The sequence below is a fragment of the Oncorhynchus clarkii genome, chromosome 26, assembly GCF_045791955.1.
Source record: "Oncorhynchus clarkii lewisi isolate Uvic-CL-2024 chromosome 26, UVic_Ocla_1.0, whole genome shotgun sequence".
Classification (NCBI taxonomy): Eukaryota; Metazoa; Chordata; class Actinopteri; order Salmoniformes; family Salmonidae; genus Oncorhynchus; species Oncorhynchus clarkii.
In genome coordinates this window covers 23,579,280-23,601,074 of record NC_092172.1, presented here as the reverse complement: position 1 = coordinate 23,601,074, position 21,795 = coordinate 23,579,280, and the positions used below count along the sequence as shown (strand labels likewise).

General features: G+C 44.5%; 1 protein-coding gene across 4 annotated transcripts in view; it reads right to left on the bottom strand.

Annotated features, from left to right (window-relative positions):
- Positions 1-21,795, bottom strand: part of LOC139384915 (pleckstrin homology domain-containing family A member 7-like) — a 147,613-nt gene that overhangs the window by 74,662 nt on the left and 51,156 nt on the right. For 2 of the 4 annotated variants that reach the window (XM_071129818.1, XM_071129819.1), the window contains exon 1: positions 7,175-7,416. The exons of the other annotated variants lie outside the window; for them this stretch is intronic. The gene's annotated coding sequence lies outside the window, so the exon portion shown is untranslated. Of the gene's footprint in view, positions 1-7,174; positions 7,417-21,795 lie in introns of those variants that run through there. 4 annotated transcript variants of the gene reach the window in all.

The following is a 21,795-nucleotide window of genomic DNA, read 5'->3' as shown; positions in this document are numbered from 1 at the left end:
TCTGGACTGTACCAGCCTGAGAGGCAGCATGCTCTGGACTGGACTGTACCAGCCTGAGAAGCAGCATGCTCTGGACTGGACTGTACCAGCCTGAGAGGCAGCATGCTCTGGACTGGACTGTACCAGCCTGAGAGGCAGCATGCTCTGGACTGGACTGTACCAGCCTGAGAGGCAGCATGCTCTGGACTGGACTGCACCAGCCTGAGAGGCAGCATGCTCTGGACTGGACTGTACCAGCCTGAGAGGCAGCATGCTCTGGACTGGACTGTACCAGCCTGAGAGGCAGCCTGCTCTGGACTGGACTGTACCAGCCTGAGAGGCAGCCTGCTCTGGACTGTACCGGCCTGAGAGGCAGCCTGCTCTGGAATGGACCAGCCTGAGAGGCAGCCTGCTCTGGACTGTACCAGCCTGAGAGGCAGCCTGCTCTGGACTGTACCAGCCTGAGAGGCAGCCTGCTCTGGACTGGACTGTACCAGCCTGAGAGGCAGCCTGCTCTGGACTGTACCAGCCTGAGAGGCAGCATGCTCTGGACTGTACCAGCCTGAGAGGCAGTCAGCAGCAGCAGCAGCAGCAGCAGCAGCAGCATCACACTTGATCAATAGGCATCCTAATGTTTACAGTGTGCATGGTAATACCGTGAGTAAACAGACTGGTGTCAGCAGCATTTAGCAAACGCCTCCTGAAGGACAACTACAGCCTTTACCAGCTGACGCATAGTGTTATACCAACCCTGTTAGTATTACTGCGGTGTCATGCAGCAAAGTAAAGGAAATAAATCTGGTTGTTTAGAGAGATTTATGGGTTGACATTTTTCAAAGGTTCGCAGGAAGCTGTGGTTGAGCAGAGACATTTCTGCACGCACACAAACGCACTCAAAGCGACACGCACAAAAACACAACACCGCTCTCTACTCTGTTTGGTCCTGGCCTGTGTTCCAGTAACAGCATGTAGTGTGTTGAACTACACCAGGCCCATGTAGTAGTACCCTACCCTCCACTGTTAATTAGGAACCTGCATTCTTTGGACCGTTTGTTTCAGCCACATTACTTCTGTACTACTTGTCATGGAATTCACTGCATTCCTACTTAGTGAACAAACAGTTCAGGCAGCACAGTGGCCCTGTTTGTTTTGCCACATAGTGTAGTACTCAGGGAACTGGTTGCAGACACACTTCAGTAAAACGCATGAGCTGAAAATGTTTGTAGACGTGCTTACTAATGAAGAGTAAACTGTTTTATTACATTATATACATATAAAGTGGGTGAAACAGTATGTAAACATTATTAAAGTGACCAGTGTTATGTCTCTATGTATACTGAACAAAAATATAAACGCAACCATTTTAAACATTTTGCTGAGCTACAGTTCATATAAGGAAATTAAATAAATTGAAATAAATTCATTAAGCCATAATCTATGGATTTCAAATGACTGGGCAGGGACACAGCCATGGGTGGGCCTGGGAGGGCATAGGCCCACCCACGTGGGAGCCAGGCCGACCCACTGGGGAGTCAGGCCCAGCCAATCAGAATAATTTCTTCCCCACAAAAGGGCTTTATTACAGACAGAAATACTCCTTCTCTGTTCTGTCTCTCGGTCCCAGCTTTGATGCACCTGTACTATCTCCGCCTTCTAGATGGTAGTGGGGTGAACAGGCCGTGGCTCAGGTGGCTGAGGTCCTTGATGATCTTCTTGGCATTCCTGTGACACCGGGTCCTGTAGATGTCCTGGAGGGCAGGCAGTGTGCCACCAGTGATGCGTTGGGCTGAGCGCACCACCCTCTGGAGAGCCCTGGGGTTGCGGACGGTGCAATTACCATACCAGGTGGTGAATCCGATGCAACAGGATGCTTGCAATGGTGCGTCTGTAGAAGTTTGTGAGGGTCTTAGGAGCCAAGTTGAATTTCTTCAGCCTCCAGAGGTGCTACAGCGCCGTCTTCACCACACGGTCTGTGTGAAGAGACCATTTCAGGTTGTCAGTGATGTGCACGCCTAGGAACTTGAAGCTTTTGACCCTCTCCACTGCGGCCCTGTCGATGTAGATGGGGGTGTGCTCTCGCTGCTCTCTCCTGTAGTCCACAATAAGCTCCTTCGTTTTGTTGACATTGAGGGAAAGATTATTTTCCTGGCACCAGTCTGCTAGGGCTCTAAACTCCTTCCTGTTGGCTGTCTCATCATCGTTGGTAATCAGGCCTACCACTGTTGCGTTGTCAGCAAACTTGATGATTGAGTACTGGAGGGGGTATTACCATGCACTGAGCAGGCACCCCAGTGGGGCCCACGTGTTGAGGATCAGCGTGGCAGAGTTATTGTTGCCTACCTTCACAATTTGTGGTCGGCCCGTCAGGAAGTCCAGGACCCAGTTGCACAGGGAGGGGTTCAGACCCAGGGCCCAGAGCTTAGAGGGCACTATGGTGTTGAAAGCTGAGCTGTAGTCAATGAACAGTATTCTTACATAGATATTTATCTTGTCCAGATGGGATAGGGCAGCGTGTAGTGCAATTGCGATTGTGTCGTCCGTTTATCTGTTGGGACGATTTGCGAATTGTAGTGGTCTAGGGTGTCGGGTAAGGTGGAGGTGGAGGTGATATGTTCCTTAACTAGCCTCTCAAAGTTCTTCATGATGAGTGAATGCTACGGGGCGATAGTAATTGAATTTAGTTACCTTCATTTTCTTGGGTACAGGAACAATGGGGGACATTTTGAAGCAAGTGGGGACAACCCGCTTAAATTACTTGCTCACGTCGGCCACAAAGAACAAGAGCACACAGTCCTTATGAGTGTCGGGGGCCCGCTTTGGCGGCTCTGAATTTGGCTCCTCAAAGTGAGCGAAGAAAGTGTTTAGCTCGTCCGGTTGCGGGGCACCGTGTCCATGTTGTGGCTGGCTTTCCCTTTATAATCCGTGCCTGTCTCGAGTCCCTGCCACATGCATCTTGTGTCTGAGTTGTTCAATTGCGACTCCAATTTGTCCCTGTACTGTCATTTTGCCTCTTTGATTGCCTTTACGGAGGTCATGCATAACAGGACAGGAAAATTGTCCAATTCACACACTTTTATCAAGAGAACATCCCTGGTCATCTCTACTGCCTCTGATCTGGCAGACTCACTAAACACAAATGCTTAATTTGTAAATTATGTCTGATTGTTGGAGTGTGCTCTTGACTATCCGTAAATTTAAAAAACAAGACAATTGTGCCGTTTGGAGGCCTAAAAGAAGTCATTTGAAATAATTTATACTTTTACTATATTATTGCAATTACATTTACTTTTGATATATTTAAAACCCAAATACTTTTAGACTTTTACTCAAGTAGTATTTTACTGGGTGACTTTCACTTTTACTTGAGTCATTTTCTATTAAGGTATCTAAACTTTTACTCAAGTATGACAATTGGGTAGTTTTTACACCACTGCCAGTCACCTTGCAATGGTTAAATGCAGTGGTTTGCACTTTCAGTTTTGCGTGAATGCTTCCATCTATCCACAGTTTCTGGTATGGATAAGTTGTAATCGTCACATTGGGAACAACATCCTCTATGCACTTCCTGATGAGCCCAGTCACTGAGTCAGTGTATACGTCAATACTACTTTCAGAGGAGACCCAGAACATTTCCCAGTCCACGTGATCAAAACATTCTTGAAGCATAGATTCCAATTGGTCAGAACAACATTGAACAGGGCCTGAATGTTAGCGAGTAATATACTAGGAAGCGGTGGATGGTATGCATGCCACCTGAGTCTGACTAGGGCCCCACTCCATCTACCTCTTAACTGATGTCGGCGTTTTGGTGCAGCACCCGGGATGAATAGAGCTGCATGAAACATTTCCATCGTACTGCCAGGGCTACTCTGCAAATAGGCTAATCACTTCATACACAAACCTTTTATAGCAAGGTTTATCACAAAGGGAAGAAATGGAGCTGAAATGGTCATCTCAATGCCCTTCCAAATCATGCATCATTTTCAAAGACAGAACAGCTAAACTCCATTGAGATCAAAACTAAACCCTTGCACAGAATTCCGTTGACCTCTAGGATTGACAGGAAAAGGTCAGACATTATAAAAACACGATGTCTTCCATTATAAGGGTCGCACAGAGACAAACCGAGCCCCCCCCCCCCACACACACACACACAGACACACCCTCCACACACTGATAATCACCCCCCCCCCCTCCCCCCAACACACACACACCACACAATGACCTTCTACACACTGACAGACCCCACCTGCTGTGAGGAGCAGGCTAGGTCACATGCTCATTAGCCAGTAGTAATCATGGCTGTGATGTGATTACATGTCTCCGTGTGCTTCCTCCTCCATAACTCTTTCTCCCCATGCAGCAGACTCATGGCTCAGGCCTTATCAGCCTGGGTACCACTCAGAGTTAAGACCTTTCCTAACATCCTCACTGTAACCTGTGGTTAAATCACAGGTTACATGTTAACATCAACATTATTGTGCATTTTTGCACCGGATTTATAATTACACCATGTCTTTATGAAGATGATTATACTGTTAAATCCTCTTACTTCTACCCCCTCCTTTTTCGAACATTCTGTTAAAAATCGCGCAACTTTTCAGCGTCCTGCTACTCATGCCAGGAATATAGTATATGCATATGATTAGTATGTGTGGATAGAAAACACTCTGAAGTTTCTAAAACTGGTTAAATCACGGCTGTGACTATAACAGATCGTGTGTTTCATTGAAAAACGCAAGAAAAACTGCTCTCTGAAAGCTAAAAATAATTTCCATAAGTCACTTTCATGGGTTGTTAAAAGAGGACAAAATTTAATATCGACCTGCATGCAATTCATACAAATTCCACACGATGTCGCCATTGTCGTCATTTTCAATTGAATTTTTTGTTGGAAAATCCAAGTATCTGGCTTCCGTTTCTTCCAGTCTCCACCAGGACGCTGTAAATGTGGACAATGGCAGCCATTGATTTGCAGACGAGGAGCTATTGAACATACATCGCCCTGTAATCATTTTGATAGATTATAAACGTTTACTAATACCTAAAGTTGGATTACAAAAGGATTTCGAAGTGTTTTGTGAAAGTTTATCGTCAACTTTTTTAATTTTAAAAAATGACGCAGCGTTTAAAAACAATGTTTTTTTCTGAATGACACAGCTTCCATAGAAAGCTATTTTGGGTATATATGGACCGATTTAAACGAGAAAAAGACCCAATAGTGATGTTTATGGGGCATATAGGAGTGCCAAGAAAGAAGCTCGTCAAAGGTAATGAATGTTTTATATTTTATTTCTGCGTTTTGTGCTGCGTCGGATAAGCAGAGTCTTTGTTTACGTCGCATTCAGGCATTTTGAGGTGGTGCATGCTATCAGATAATACCTTCTCATGCTTTCGCCGAAAAGCATTTTAAAAATCTGACTTGTTGGCTAGGTTCACAACGAGTGTAGCTTTAATTCAATACCCTGCTTGTGAATTTTGATCAAGGTTTGAGTTTTAACGAGTACATTTAGCATTTAGCGTAGCGCATTTGCATTTCCAGGTGCCTACTTGAGACATATGCGTCTCAAGTAGAATCAAGAAGTTTTAATATCATAGTACAATAATATCACACTGTTGATATGTCCAGAGGTATAAACCAGGGATATTTTAAGAAATAGGCTAAAGGTCATGTTGACAAGGTGGAACTATACAAAAACATTGAAAATGTCAAGGTGTCTCAGCTGGCTTTACAAGACTGATGTTGCAATATTATAGGAAATGCTAAACATTCAGCTCACGGGAAATATTTATTTTCAACAGCATGTCAGTCGCATGTCAGTTGGAAACAAAACACTTAAGTGTAGTTTAAGTTTCCATGTGGTCCTGATAGGGAGCAGCTAGTGTGGCTGACAGGTCTAATAGCAGGTCTAATAGCAGGTCTACCAGAGCTATGATTGCACGAAGGTCTAGCTTCCATGTAAAACATTTCAAGCGCAGCTACAGTCAATGAATTCCTCAGCTGACAAAATACTCTAAAGTAAAATGTCAAAGACTCCAGCCACACACTGTGCTCTCTGCTACCGCACGGCAAACGGTACCAGAGCGCTAAGTCTGGGACCTGAACAGCTTCTACCCCAAGCCACAAGACTGTTAAATAGTTCACCAAATAGCTACCCAGACTATGTGCATTGACCCTTTTTGCACTAACTCTGGCTCTATGCACACACACAGGACTCTACCCACAAACTCACACACACACACATACAGTACGCTGCTGCTACTGTCTATCTATCCTGTTGCCTAGTCACTTTACCTCTACCTATATGTACCTATCTACCTCACTTACCACGTACCCCTGTACGTGGACTCAGTACTGGCACCCCATGTATATAGCCACGCTATCATTGCTCATTGTGTCTTTATTCCTCATGTTACACATTTGTATTTCTATTATTATTATTTTAGATGTTGCATTGTATTCTGCATTGTTGGGAGGGGCCTGTAAGTAAGCTTTTCACTGTCTAAATCTGTTGTTTATGAAGGATGTGACAATAAAATTTGATTTGCGAGCGAGCTGAATATAGTACAACCCCAGGCTTTAATTTCAGTCCAGAGCTTTTTCTCTCCTCAACACATTTTACTTTAGAGTATTTTGTCAGCTGAGGAATTCATTCCTCCCAAAGCACAGACTGAGACAAAGTTACACTCAGGGTTGACATAGCTCCAATCTCCCTTGCCCCCCACTCCTTCTGCGCTGAACAAATGTACAACTTAGGAGTCCAAGGTTCAGCCCGGCATGGCACGCCATACCAAATTTCACAGCAAAACAACAGGCTCAGGCTAATCCCTTCTCCAATAGAGGGGCTAAACCCAGGCTGGCAGCAGCGTGGCACAGAGGGGCATGGCCCAGGGGGCTTTTCAACTCGCACACCAGCTAACAGAATGCTGCCATGCTGCATATAAACCAGATCCTCCATAAAATACCAGGAACACACTATTCTCTTACAACTCCACAGTCCACTCTTGCTCACCTCCCACTACTTTGCTTGCCACACATTCTCTCTCCTCCTCAACCAAAAGTGAAACGTTAAACACATTTCCTTGTGTAACATCCGATCAGATGTCTGTTCTTTTATCTTCTACTGGATCTGTCCTATTATTCTCTCTCTCTTTTGTTCTCTCTGCACAAAGTGAAGGAGCAGAGCAGTCTCACCTGGCGTGTCCCAGTGGATGATCTCCTAGTTAGACTGGCTGGTGGTGGTGAACCTCATGGTGGTGGCAAGGGGGGAAAAGGTCACTCACTCTCTCTCTCTGCACAGGAAGAACACCTCAGAACGGTTATCACATCCTCCTTCTTCCTCTCTCCTAACAGCTCTCTGTCTCTCTCCCGCCACTCTCTCTCTCTTTCACTCCCCCTCCCTCAAACTCTCCCTTCGCTCTCTCTCTCAGAGGGCTCTAATGAACTCCAGCCCTGTGTTGGAGAGAGAGGGGATGTCCAGCAGCCACAGAGATCAGAAGAGGAAGTACTGTACCTCTCTGTCCCACCTCTCTACGGACCAACAAACACTGGGTTTTTACCTGCCCTGCTTTTCTGTCCTGGCAAGTCCTCAGTATTCACACCTTCTAACATGTAAACAACCTCAGTTTCTCACAGTTAGGTCAGATTCACACTTTTGTTACTATTAAATCACTTCATCCTGACCCACATATTTGTCAGGAGAGAACCTTGTATTTTCTCGGAGTGGCAGCCTTGGAGCTAGGGGTAGGGGAAGGTGGGAGGGGACATTGACATGGAGTTCTCCCAACATTGAAACCTCATCTTCCTCAGTGGTTGAAATTCCCACATTTGGGCATGCAATAGTCAATCAGTTGCTCCACACTCCATATCACACATTGTGACAGGAGGCAGAGGAATCTAACAGAAACCACTGTCTGAGGTAAGACACTTTAATAAGTTTGTCTGCTTCTCACACATACTTTCGGAAGGTATAGTACCTATTTTATAACCCCAGCTGTGGGCCAGCAGATTGGCTGAAGACAATAGTGTGCTGTGACCTCATGGGGATGGTGAAGGAAGTGAAACTGATCCAGAGGTATGCAGGCCAGGCCAGGCCCTGAGAGCAGGTGCTATTGACACTGCCCCATGGTCAATATTGTAAATGATAAACAACCATGGTTCATGTGCCAAAAGGAAAAGCTTAAGAACAAGAAATAAACTGCTAGCAGCTAGCCCTTTATTAAAATAGTTGATCTTCTTGAAAGGGAAAGTTTGCTAGTATACGATGCAATTGATTTTATAACACATTTATTGCAGAACTTAGTATTCCTTAGCTAATTCAAAAGAGACAAACAGTTAAAAAAAATGTTTTATTTATTTTACCTTTATTTAACTAGGCAAGAACAAATTCTTATTTTCAATGACGGCCTAGAAACAGTGGCTGTTCAGGGGCAGAACAACAGATTTGAACTTGCAACCTTCCGGTTACTAGTCCAACGCTGTAACCACTAGGCTACCCTGCCGCCCACATTGAGTCGATCATTAAGTTGAGGTCTAGACTGATTAATCTCAGATAGGTCTAGTCAGTGAGAGATTCAGCAGAGGAATGTTGAATCTATTGTGATGTAACTAATGTGGTACGACTTTCAGAACTATGAAGGTCAGGACACCAAGTACCACTGACTGTGACTGATTTCTCATCCGTGTCTGCGTTTCTACTAATCACCAATGAGCACCATGGCATGTAGCATTCATTTGACGCAGGGGGTTAATGATTTTTATTGGAAATCTAATCCAGTTATCTGCAACAAACACGAGATTCATATTGGCAGCTGTGTGGCACAATAAATTAGGCTTGTTTTTCCAACTACATAAAAACGAGTGGATCTAATATAAGACTAAATGATGAGACAGAGTTAGCATGGAGAGTCATTGAGCCCTTTCACCACAATCATTTCCAGTGATGTAAAATGCCATTACCATTGTGAAAGGGAAGGTACAGAGTAAGACAGAGTCAGGGACATCCAGAATCTAATAAATCCAGTCCTAGTAAAGTGAATTATTTTAAATTCTTGGTGACAGTGGGCAGTATTTTCACATCCAGATTAAATGCATGCCCAAATTCAACTGCCTGCTACTCATCCCCAGAAGATAAGATATGCATAGTATTAGTAGATTTGGGTAGAAAACACTCTGAAGTTTCTAAAACTGTTTGAATCATGTCTGTGAGTATAACAGAACTTATTTAGCAGGTGAAACCCCGAGGACAAACCATTCAGATGTTTCTTTTTTTGAGGTCACTCATTTCAATGAGTTTTGAGATATTTTGTAGTCACACGAGCTTCTTTTGTTGGCACTCCAATATGTCCCATAAACATCACAAATGGTCCTTTTGTTCGATAAGTTCGATAAATTAATTTCCAAAATGTCAATTTATTCAGTTCCAAGTTGGAACCAGTGTTTTTCTGGATCAAACACACCAAATAAATTGACATTTTGGAAATTAATTTATCGAACAAAATGACCATTTGTGATGTTTATGGGACATATTGGAGTGCCAACAAAAGAAGCTTGTCAAAGGTAAGGCATGAATTATATTTTTATTTCTGCGTTTTGTGTCGCGCCTACAGGGTTGAAATATGCTTCTCTCTTTGTGTACTGGGGTGTTGTCCTCAGATAATAGAATCTTTTGCTTTCGCCGAAAAGCCTTTTTGAAATCTGACATGTTGGCTGGATTCACCACAAGTGTAGCTTTAATTTGCTATCGTCATGTTTGATTTTTATAGTAATTTATTTGAACTTGGCGCTCTGCATTTTCCCTGGCTTTTGGCCAGGTGGGACGCTAGCATCCCACATATCCCAGAGAGGTTAAACGGTGGTTATTATCCCAGCAAAATGAGTTAAGACCATTAAGAAGATAATCATTCTGCATGAGGATTTATACATGTCCATTTGCCTTTATCAGTTCCCTCAACTAAGAACTACAGCCATGCCAGCTTCAATACAAACCATGTTGTGAGAAATTATCCATGCAGAGCTACGAAAAGCATTTGGAGAAAAGCTTCTAGTTATATCCTGCCTGTTTGGCCCTGTCGGGGGTGTCATCGGATGGGGCCACAGTGTCTCCTGACCCCTCCTGTCTCAGCCTCCAGTATTTATGCTGCAGTAGTTTATGTGTCGGGGGCTAGGGTCAGTCGGTGGGGCAAAAAGGTATTTAGTCAGCCACCAATTGTGCAAGTCCTCCCACTTAAAAAGATGAGAGGCCTGACAATGATCCCAAACACACCGCCCGGGCAACGAAGGAGCTGCTTTGTAAGAAGCATTTCAAGGTCCTGGAGTGGCCTAGCCAGTCTCCAGATCTCACCACCATAGAAAATCTTTGGAGGGCGTTGAAAGTCTGTGTTGCCCAGCAACAGCCCCAAAACATCACTGCTCTAGAGGAGATCTGCATGGAGGAATGGGCCAAAATACCAGCAACAGTGTGTGAAAACCTTGTGAAGACTTACAGAAAATGTTTGACCTCTGTCATTGCCAACAAAGGGTATATAACAAAATATTGAGAAACTTTTGTTATAGACCTAATACTTATTTTCCACCATAATTTGCAAATATGGATTTTTTTTTCTCATTTTGGTCTGTCATAGTTGAAGTGTACCTATGATGAAAATTACAGGCCTCATCTTTTTAAGTGGGAGAATTTGCACAATTGGTGGCTGACTAAATACTTTTTTGCCCCACCGTATCTGGAGTACTTCTCCTGTCTTATCCGGTGTCCTGTGTGAATTTAAGTATGCTCTCTCTAATTCTCTTTCTTTCCCTCTCTCGGAGGACCTGAGCCCTAGGATCATGCCTCAGGACTACCTGGCATGATGACTCCTTGCTGTCCCCAGTCCACCTGGCCGTGTTGCTGCTCCAGTTTCAACTGTTCTGCCTGCGGCTATGGAACCCTGACCTGTTCACCGGACGTGCTACCTGTCCCAGACCTGCTGTTTTCAACTCTCTAGAGACAGCAGGAGCGGTAGAGATACTCTTAATGATCGGCTATGAAAAGCCAACTGACATTTACTCCTGAGGTGCTGACTTGTTGTACCCTCGACAACTACTGTGATTATTATTATTTGACCATGCTGGTCATTTATGAACATTTGGACATCTTGGCCATGTTCTGTTATAATCTCCACCCGGCACAGCCAGAAGAGGACTGGGGGAGATACTTGAGGACACAGAGACTGAGCAGCATATAACAGGCACGATGCTTCTTCTGACACGACACATTAAAATGCAGTGTTGTACCACACACCTCCAGCCACAAGGTTGCGCTGCTCCAAAGCAGAGGCTAGCCAACAGCTAATTAGAGAGGCCTGAAAGGAGAGGGGACCTAGGACTATAATGAGGGGTTTAGCTGGACAAGAGGGCCACTCTCTCACACACTTTGTTCTCCAGGATTAGAAGACATTCTGAAAAGGAATCACTCCTCTGATAGAGAATGTTGATGCTGTTCCTAACATGAGACTGTAGCGTCAGCCCACTGGGCACACACTGGTTGAATCAACGTTGTAACCACGTCATTCCAATGAAAGATATGTGCCAGTGGGAGGGGAGACATGCAATGCCAGACAGAGATCAAAAACTGGGCCAAATTGCATATAAACAAAATGAGATGCTTGGTGTTCAGCCATCTAATCCAACTAAAGTGTCCTGGTGTCCATGTAGGCCTTTAACAGAACGGCCATCTCAGCAGCTCTCGTCTCATAACTCTCCTCTGTTGCTCCTTTTTATGGCCAGGCGTTAATAGCTTGTATAGTAGAACCGTTGCTCTTGGTTACGGTGCGATAAACACTCATCAACACTCTCACTCATTTTTCCAGGCAGTGCCAACAACAGTAAGAGGTCTGGGGAAGAGGAGGAAGAGATTAGAGTGGCACTTCCATTTTTTTTTTTTTACCTTTATTTAACTAGGCAAGTCAGTTAAGAACAAATTCTTATTTTCAATGACAGCCTAGGAACAGTGGGTTAACTGCCTGTTCAGGGGCAGAATGACAGATTTGTACCTTGTCAGCTCGGGGGTTTGAACTTGCAACCTTCCAGTTACTAGTCCAACACTCTAACCACTAGGCTACCCTGCCGCCCCATTACTCCAATGGCACAAAATTAGCCGACTGATAAATATTTAAAGGATGATTTGATGTGATTCATCAAAGAAATGGCTGTTTTATGCCCCCCCCCCAACCATCACAATTAAATGACTTTCAAAGGCACTTACCTTGGGATCAATAGAGACAGAGATTTGCTGTGGCAAAATAAAAAGTTGAGTTAACTGGAACAAGGGGGATGAGGATCGGCGGGAGAATCAATGAGGAGTCCTGCAGCTTCAGGGGAAATATTTAATGCCCATAGATCCAGCCTCTGCATGCCGTATCCCAATCACTCACACTACCTGACTGCAATCAGGGGTCACCTTCCTGTGAACTGCAAACACAAACAGTGTGCTGCTAGGAGAGGAGGGGGGACACTAACTATCATCCCCTCCTGTTTTTCACTGCTCTTTATCTCCATCAATAGACTACAACACACTTGATGTTCAACACTGTCACCTCCTTGTTCAGATGAATCACTTGCTACTTAAACCACAACTTCTTCCAATGACAGTATGTACAGTAAATGATCGTGTCACTGACTAGCAACAATAGTCCACAGCGCCTGCTGAAAGGAATGACTAGACAATGTAAATGTAGGACCAGGCCCATAGGCCCTGGTGACAAGCAGTCCCCTCCATCACTTACCGCAGGATCAGAGGAGTTGAGTCTGCTGGAGTGCCAAGACCCTTGCACTAGCTTGACACAAGTACCCTTCAGCTGCCTGGAAAACAAAACTTGACACTTCCAGCAGAACACACAATGTTCTGTCCTGTTGCCCATTTCCCCCTTTGTCCGCCTGAACTCACCCACACTTTTATCCACCATCCATTTCAACTGGTTGCATTTAGTAAAGCAGTCACGCTCAAGGACAACATCAGCAAAAGTATAATGCACCTCTGAATACGTCAGATCCAACACATGGTTTGTTAACATCCTCTAATGAGCGTTGCCTCAATATTTATTGGGAAACTGTCTTTGGAACCCTGGGACAGAAGCACACTTTAGTCCTCATCTGGAGGAGATGACTAGATGACAAGCCTGACAGTGCTGTGTTCTCCTTGCACGTGGAATACAATGACACACAAAAACACTTCTCTCTTTTACCACAGAGAGAGAGAGAGAGGCAGAGAGAAAGAGTGAAAATAACTCATGAATGTTAAAGATAAACATCTTGAGTCAGAAACTGATTGAAAATGTTTGAAATTAATAGGTTATCATGTTTCTTACACAGATAATAACATATTTGAATAAGAGCCACACTTGAATTGAAATGTTGGCTTTCAGTATTCTGAGTATATCGCTCGCTATATTCTATGAAGGCAAATCTAGATGAAAACAGCCCCCCTCCCTTACCTGGCTGACCCCATACCCAAAGATCGATCCCACTGCTCAGTACAGGGCCAGGGGTTCAGAGATGTCCTGCCTCCCTCCGCATCCCCCTAGGCTCAGCAGCTCTGATGAGCCAGATAATTCAATTCAAGGGGCATTATTGGCATGGGAAACATATGTTAACATTGCCAAAGCAAGTGAAGATAATAAACAAAAGTGAAATAAACAATAAAAATGAACAGTAAACATTACACTCACATAAGTCCCAAAATAATAAAAGACATTTCAAATGTCATATTATGTATATATACGGTGTTGTAACAATGTACAAATGGTTAAAGAAATAAACAAAAATATGGGTTGTATTTACAATGGTGTTTATTCTTAACTGACTGCCCTTGTGGTAACAGGTCACAATTATTGCTGCTGTGATGGCACACTGTGGTATTTCACCCAGTAAATATGGGAGTTGATCAAAATCGGGTTTGTTTTCGAAATCTTTGTGGATCTGTGTAATCTGAGGGAAATATGTGTCTCTAATATGGTCATACATTAGGCAGGAGGTTAGGAAGTACAGCTCAGTTTCCACCTCATTTTGTGGGCAGTGTGCACATATAGTTGAAGTCAGAAGTTTACATTAAATTCATAAAATCTAGTTTTTCAACCAATCCACAAACTTCTTGTTATCTTCTCTAGGATAGGGGGCAGCATTCGGAATTTTGGATGAAAAGCGTGCCCAAATTAAACTGCCTGCTACTCATGCCCAGAAGCTAAGATATGCATATTATTAGTAGATTTGGATAGAAAACTCTGAAGTTTCTAAAACTGTTTGAATCATGTCTGACTATAACAGAACTTATTTGGCAGGCAAAACCCCAAGGACAAGCCATTCAGATAAAAAAAACAAAAATTAGGTCACTTTTTTCAATGATTTTTCATTGGGAATCCAGATTTCTAAGGGACCTTCTTGCAGTTCATATCTCTTCCACTGGATGTCAACAGTCTTTAGAAATTGGTTGAGTTTTTTTTTTAAAGAAGTAGCACTGTTCAGAATGAGGCTCGAGGGAAGTGTACTCTTTGTTAGAGGCGCGTGACCTGAAAGCTAGCTACACTTTGTTTTCCTCCGGTATTGAACACAGATCATCAATAAATCGATTATTTACATAAAAAAATACCTAAAAGTTGTATTACAAAAGCTTACAGGTAACTTTTGTAGTCATGTTGCGCGAGTTGGAACCTATGTTTTTCTCTGGATCAAACGTGCCAAATAAATGGACATTTTGGATATATATAGACGGAATTAATCGAAGAAAAATACAATTTGTGATGATTATGGGACATATTGGAGTGCCAACAGAAGAAGCTCGTCAAAGGTAAGGCATGAATTATATCTTTATTTCTGCGTTTTGTGTCGTGCCTGGAGGGTTGAAATATGATGGTCTGTGTTTGTTTGCTTGGGTGCTAAATTTGCTTGGGTGCTCAGATAATAGCATTGTTTGCTTTCGCCGTAAAGCATTTTTGAAATCTGACACGTTGGCTGGATTCACAACAAGTGTAGCTTTAATTTGGTATATTGAATGTGTGATTTCATGAAAGTAAACTTTTTATAGTAATTTATTTGAATTTGTCGCTCTGCATTTTCACTGGATGTTGGCCAGTTGGGACGCTACCGTCCCACATATCCCAGAGAGGTTAACAAACTATAGCTTTGGCAAGTCGGTTAGGACATCTACCTTATGCATGGCAAGTAATTTTTCAAACAATTGTTTACAGACAGATTATTTCACTGTATCACAATTCCAGTGGGTCAGAAGTTTACATACACTAAGTTGACTGTGCCTTTAAACTGCTTGAAAATTTCCAGAAAATGATGTCATGGCTTTAGAAGCTTCTGATAAGCTAATTGACATCATTTGAGTCAATTGGAGGTGTACCTGTGGATGTATTTCAAGGCCTACCTTCAAACTCAGTGCCTCTTTGTTTGACATCATGGGAAAATCAAAAGAATATCAGGCAAGACCCCAGAAATAAAATTGTCGACCTCTACAAGTCTGGTTCATCCTTGGGAGCAATATCCAAATGCCTGAAGGTACCACGTTCATCTGTACAAACAATAGTACGTAAGTATAAACACCATGGGACCACACAGCCGTCATACCGCTCAGGAAGGAGACGCGTTCTGTCTCCTAGAGATGAACGTACTTTAGTGCAAAAAGTGCAAATCAATTCCAGAAAAGCAGCAAAGGACCTTGAAGACGCTGGAGAAAACAGGTACAAAAGTATCTATATCCACAGTACAATGACACCTATATCGACATAACCTGAAAGGTCGCTCAACAAGGAAGAAGCCACTGCTCCAAAACCGCCATAAAAAAGCCAGACTACGGTTTGCAACTGCACATGGGGACAAAGATCGTACTTCTTGGAGAAATGTCGTCTGGTCTGATGAAACAAAAATAGAACTGTTTGGCAATAATGACCATCGTTATGGTTTGAGGAAAAAGGGGGAGGCTTGCAAGCCGAAGAACACCATCCCAACCGTGAAGCACGGGGGTGGCAGCATCATGTTGTGGGGGTGCTTTGCTGCAGGAGGGACTGGTGCACTTCACACAAATAGATGGCTTCATGAGGGAGGAAAATGATGTGGATATATTGAAGCAACATCTCAAAACATCAGTCAGGAAGTTAAAGCTTGGTCACAAAGGGGTCTTTCAAAAATGGATAATGACCCCAAGCATACTTCCAAAGTTGTGGAAAAATGGCTTAAGGACAACAAAGTCAAGGTATTGGAGTGGCTATCATAAAGCCCTGACCTCAATCCTATTGAACATTTGTGGGCAGAACTGTAAAAGCGTGTGCGAGCAAGGAGGCATACAAACCTGACTCAGTTACACCAGCTTTGTCAGGAGGAACATACAGTTGAAGTCGGAAGTTTACATACACCTTAGACAAATACATTTAAACTCAGTTTGACACAATTCCTGACATTTAGTCCTAGTTAAAATTCCCTGTCTTAGGTCAGTTAGGATCACCACTTTATTTTAAGAATGTGAAATGTCAGAATAATAGCAGTGTGATTTATTGAATCTTTTATTTCTTTCATCACATTTACGGTGGGTCAGAAGTTCACATACACTCAATTAGTATTTGGTAGCATTGCCTTTAAATTGTTTAACTTGGGTCAAACATATCAGGTAGCCTTCCACAAGCTTCCCACAATAAATTGGGTGAATTTTGGCCCATTCCTCCTGAAAAGAGCTGGTGTAACTGGGTCAGGTTTGTAGGCGCATGTGACCAATAACATTTGATTTGATCTGATTAGAAGCACAAGCATTTCACTACACCCGCAATAACATCTGCAAATCACGTGTATGTGACCAATAAAATTTGCTAGCCTATAGGCCAATGCAGCAGTAGGCCTATACCGCAACTTCAATCGTCAACTAATTAAAATACACAGGCCTAAAGCTGACAAATAAAAACAGATGAAAGTTCAGGTTATTTCAATCGCATTCATCTATCTACTCCAACTGTCTGCCTCCCTTTCTATCTGTCTTGACTTGAGCTATCGCTAGTGAAGTGCAATATTGTATCAAATCAATTAACTGGATCCGGCAATAGCGAACTTGCAAAATTGTATCAACTAGCCTTTTCCGGACTCTGAGTTTCCAGACAGCTGATGTTACACTGGATAAATGGGATCATCAGATCATGATATTTTTAAACTGGATATATGGGATCATCAGATCATATTTTTACACTGGATAATCGGATCATCAGATCATGATATTTTGCTTTCACATTGAGGCTTGGTGATGACTGAGACCGAGAGTGTTGGAGTTTAGTTTCTAATATCGTGAGGAACTAACATCATTTGCAATGAATGTTAAAAAAGCAGATTTCATTGACTTATTGCGCGAGGTGAAGAAAAATGTACTGTGAAGCTCAGCTTATTAGTGATGGACATGGTGAGTTAAGACAATTAGAAAATCAGACATTCTCAAATGGGCACTTTCCTACATTAATTAATTAATTAATTTCCTCATTAATTAACAGAAATTAATTCAACCAAATGACAGGGACTAATAGTACATTTACTAGGGCTACTGGTGACGTAATGGGGAATTGATCAAAATAAACAATTAAAGGGAAAACAATTCACACAATGAAACAATGAACGCAGAAGAATTGGCGGGAAGACAGCTGAGAGCATTCTGGAGTACCAGGGCCAGCCCTCCCATTAGGCAAGATTAGGCAGCCGCCTATGGCGGCACTTGAATTTGGGGCTGTCACGCCCTGGCCATAGAGATGCTTTTATTCTCTATTTTGGTTAGGCCAGGGTGTGACTAGGGTGGGCATTCTAGTTTCTTTATTTCTATGTTTTCTATTTCTTTGTGTTTGGCCGGGTGTGGTTCTCAGAGGCAGCTGTCTATCGTTGTCTCTGATTGGGAATCATACTTAGGCAGCCTTTTTTCCTTTCGCATTTGTGGGTATTTGACTATGTTAGTGGCATTGGTTCCCAAGTTAAGCTTCATGGTCGTTTCCTTGTTTTGTTGGCGACATTCATTTAAAATAAAAGAAATGTACGCTCATCACGCTGCGCTTTGGTCCGGTCATTTCCAGGAAGACGCCCGTGACAGAACTACCCACCACAAACGGACCAAGCGGCGTGGCCGGGAGGAGCAGCGCTTTCTGGAGGAATGGACATGGGAGGAGATATTGGAAGGAAAGGGACCCTGGGCACAGGCTGGTGAATATCGCCGTCCTAAGGAGGAGCAAGAAGCAGCAAAGGCGGAACGGCGGTGAGGGTCCCCGCACCAGAGGCAAAAACATTTTGGAGGGGGCACACGGGGAGAGTGGCAGAGTCAGGCTATAGACCTGAGCCAACTCCCCGTGCTTACCGTAAGGAGCGTGGTACTGGTCAGTCACCATGTTATGCGGTAACGCACACAGCGTCTCCAGTGACCTCTCATAGCCCGGTGCGCTATATGCCAGCTCTCCGCAAGTGCCACGCTAGAGTGGGCATCCAGCCAGGGCAGATTGTGGCAGCTCAGCGAGCTTGGTCTCCGGTGCGCCGTTTCGGCCCAGGGTATCCTGCGCCGGCTCTGCGCACTGTGTCTCCGGTGCGCGGTGACTGCTCAGTGCGTCCTACGCCTGCGCTCCGCCAGTGCCGGGCTAAGGTGGGCATTCAGCCAAGAGGAGCGGTGCAAGTGTTAAGCACCAGATCTCCAGTGCTCCCCCACAGCCCGGTTCAACCTGTGCCTGCGCTCTGGGAGGTGCCGGGCTAAAGTGGGCATTCAGCCTGGAAGAGTGGTGCCAGGGATAAGCACCAGATCTCCAGTGCTCCCCCACAACCCGGTTCATCCTGTGTCTCCTCCAAGGACCAGGCCTCCAGTAGGTCTCCCCAGCCTGGTGAGTCCTGTGCCTGCTCCACGGGCCAGTCCGGGGCCTCCAGCGACGGTCCCCAGTCCGGGGCCCGCACCAAGGGTCCCCAGTCCAGGTCCCCGCACCAGAGGTGCCACCAAAGTGGGGGGAGCCAGAGGCGGAGGGGGGTCTACGTTCCGCACCAGAGCAGCCGTAAAGGAAGCCCACCCGGACCCGGGGGGGGGGTACTGTCAAACCCTGGCCATAGAGGGGCGGCATTTTGACAATTGGCTGCAGCCCTCCGGTGCCCCTGATCGGCTACTACACCACCGGTGGCACCCCAGCCAACAGCTCATAGGGTTGCTGCAGTTCCCGTCCCCACCCCATTCTCCCCCGCTTCTCCAGAAGTTCACTCCCACTATCCTCTGTAGCTATGGCGATGTGTGTGTTTAAATGGGATTATCCAATTGTGAAACATAAATAAAATGAATCTGCCAATTAAATGATTGTATTGTTTTTTTTATGTTTGTGTGTGACGAAGACGATTAGTGATTTAGGCAGTAGCGTAACCTAGCCTGTTAACGTTAGCTAGCTACTACTAGTGGATACACATTTCGCTAAAAGTAAGCTATAGAGATTTGAGCAATTTTCTAACATGTCTAAAAGACAAACTGGAAGCGAATATTATTATCAGGAAGCAAATATTTTTTAAAAACGAATGAGAAAAAGAGGCAAAATTCGCTGCTGAAATGTATCAGCGTACGGCCATGTCCATCAGCCGGTGTTCGCTGATTCTAAACTCAGCAAAAAACGAAACGTCCCTTTTTCGGAACCCTGTCTTTCAAAGATAATTAGTATAAATCCAAATAACTTCACAGATCTTCATTGTAAAGGGTTTAAACACTGTTTCCCATGCTTGTTCAAATTAATAAACAATTAATGAACATGCACCTGTGGAACAGTTGTTAAGACACTAACAGCTTACAAACGGCAGGCAATTAAGGTCACAGTTATGAAAACTTAGGACACTAAAGAGGCCTTTCTACTGACTCTGAAAAACACCAAAAGAAAGATGCCCAGGGTCCCTGCTCATCTGTCTGAACGTGCCTTAGGCATGCTGCAAGGAGGCTTGAGGACTGCAGATGTGGTCAGGGCAATAAATTGCAATGTCCGTACTGTGAGACGCCTAAGACAGCGCTACAGGGAGACAGGACGGACAGCTGATCGTCTTCGCAGTGGCAGACCTAATATAACAACACCTGTACAGGATCGGTACATCTAAACATCACACCTGCGGGACAGGTACAGGATGGCAACAACAACTGCCCGAGTTACACCAGGAACGCACAATCCCTCCATCAGTGGTCAGAATGTCCGCAATAGGCTGAGAGAGGCTGGACTGAGGGCTTTTAGGCCTGTTGCAAGGCAGGTCCTCACCAGACATCACCGACAACAACGTCGCCTATGGGCACAAACCCACCGTCGCTGGACCAGACAGGACTGGCAAAAAGTGCTTTTCACTGAAGAGTCGCAGTTGTCTCACCAGGGTTGATGGTCGGATTCACATTTTTCATAGAAGGAATGAGAGTTACACCCGAGACCTGTACTCTGGAGCGGGATCGATTTGGAGGTGGAGGGTCAGTGTGTCAGAGCATCATCGGACTGAGCTTGTTGTCATTGCAGGCAATCTCAACGCTGTGCGTTACAGGGAAGACATCCTCCTCCCTCATGTGGTACCCCTCCTGCAGGCTCATCCTGACATGACCCTCCAGCATGACAATGCCACCAGCCATACTGCTCGTTCTGTTCGTGATTTTCTGCAAGACAGGAATGTCAGTGTTCTGCCATGGTCAGCGAAGAGCCCGGATCTCAATCCCATTGAGCACATCTGGGACCTGTTGGATCGGAGGGTGAGGGCTAAGGCCATTCCCCCCAGAAATGTCTGGGACCTTGCAGGTGCCTTGGTGGAAGAGTGGGGTAACATCTCACAGCAAGAACTGGCAAATCTGGTGCAGTCCATGAGGAGGAGATGCACTGCAATACTTAATTAATGCAGCTGGTGGCCACACCAGATTCTGACTGTTACTTTTGATGTTGTCCCCCCCTTTGTTCAGGGACACATTATTCCGTTTCAGTTAGTCACATGTCTGTGGAACTTGTTCAGTTTATGTCTCAGTTGTTGAATTTTGTTATGTTCATACAAATATTTACACATGTTAAGTTTGCTGAAAATAAACGCAGTTGACAGTGAGAGGATGTTTCTTTTTTTGCTGAGTTTAGCAGCAAACAGGGAAAACTGGAGGAGTCCGAGCCATGCACTTCCACCGATGATGACAGCTCTCTGGCTGGAAAAGGACAGGTGGTTGCACCAGGCCTAGCCACACCTCCAAATAATGCCGGTGAAGACCCTAATATCTTGGACCCGGACTCAGATTTGTCGCTCCCCGTCCCCGATGACAGTGGTGTTGCTGCTAAATCCCAGACAAAAAAACATAAAAGATCCCGGTGAGAGGCCAAAATATATTAATTGATCTTTACAGGATATGTTCATGCAGGCTGGGTCACATCAAGATAAGGAGGGGAATTTCCCAAGAGATGAGCGACAACGAAATTTTTCGGTGACCCACTACAATAGGAGCATGGCGAACAAAGAAAGTGGAGAGACCATTGCTTGTCTATTCTTATAAAAAAAAAGATGCAGCCTACTGTTTTGCTGCAGGGATGAAACCAGGGACTGGAAGAATCTCTGCCATCTCCTCACCTCGCACGAGAGGTCGCATGACCACCTTGATAGTTTCTAGAGGTGGAAGGAGCTGGAAATCAGGATGGTCTCCAAGCTAACTATCGATGCACAAGCCAAACGGGATATTGACGGAGAGATTCTCCGCTCATTGCTCTGATATGCGTAATGGCCACGCAGAACATTGCGATACGTTAGACCACCGACAGGCTGAACGAGCCAAATAATGGGAACTTTCTGAAGTTTGTGAAAATGCTGGGTATCTT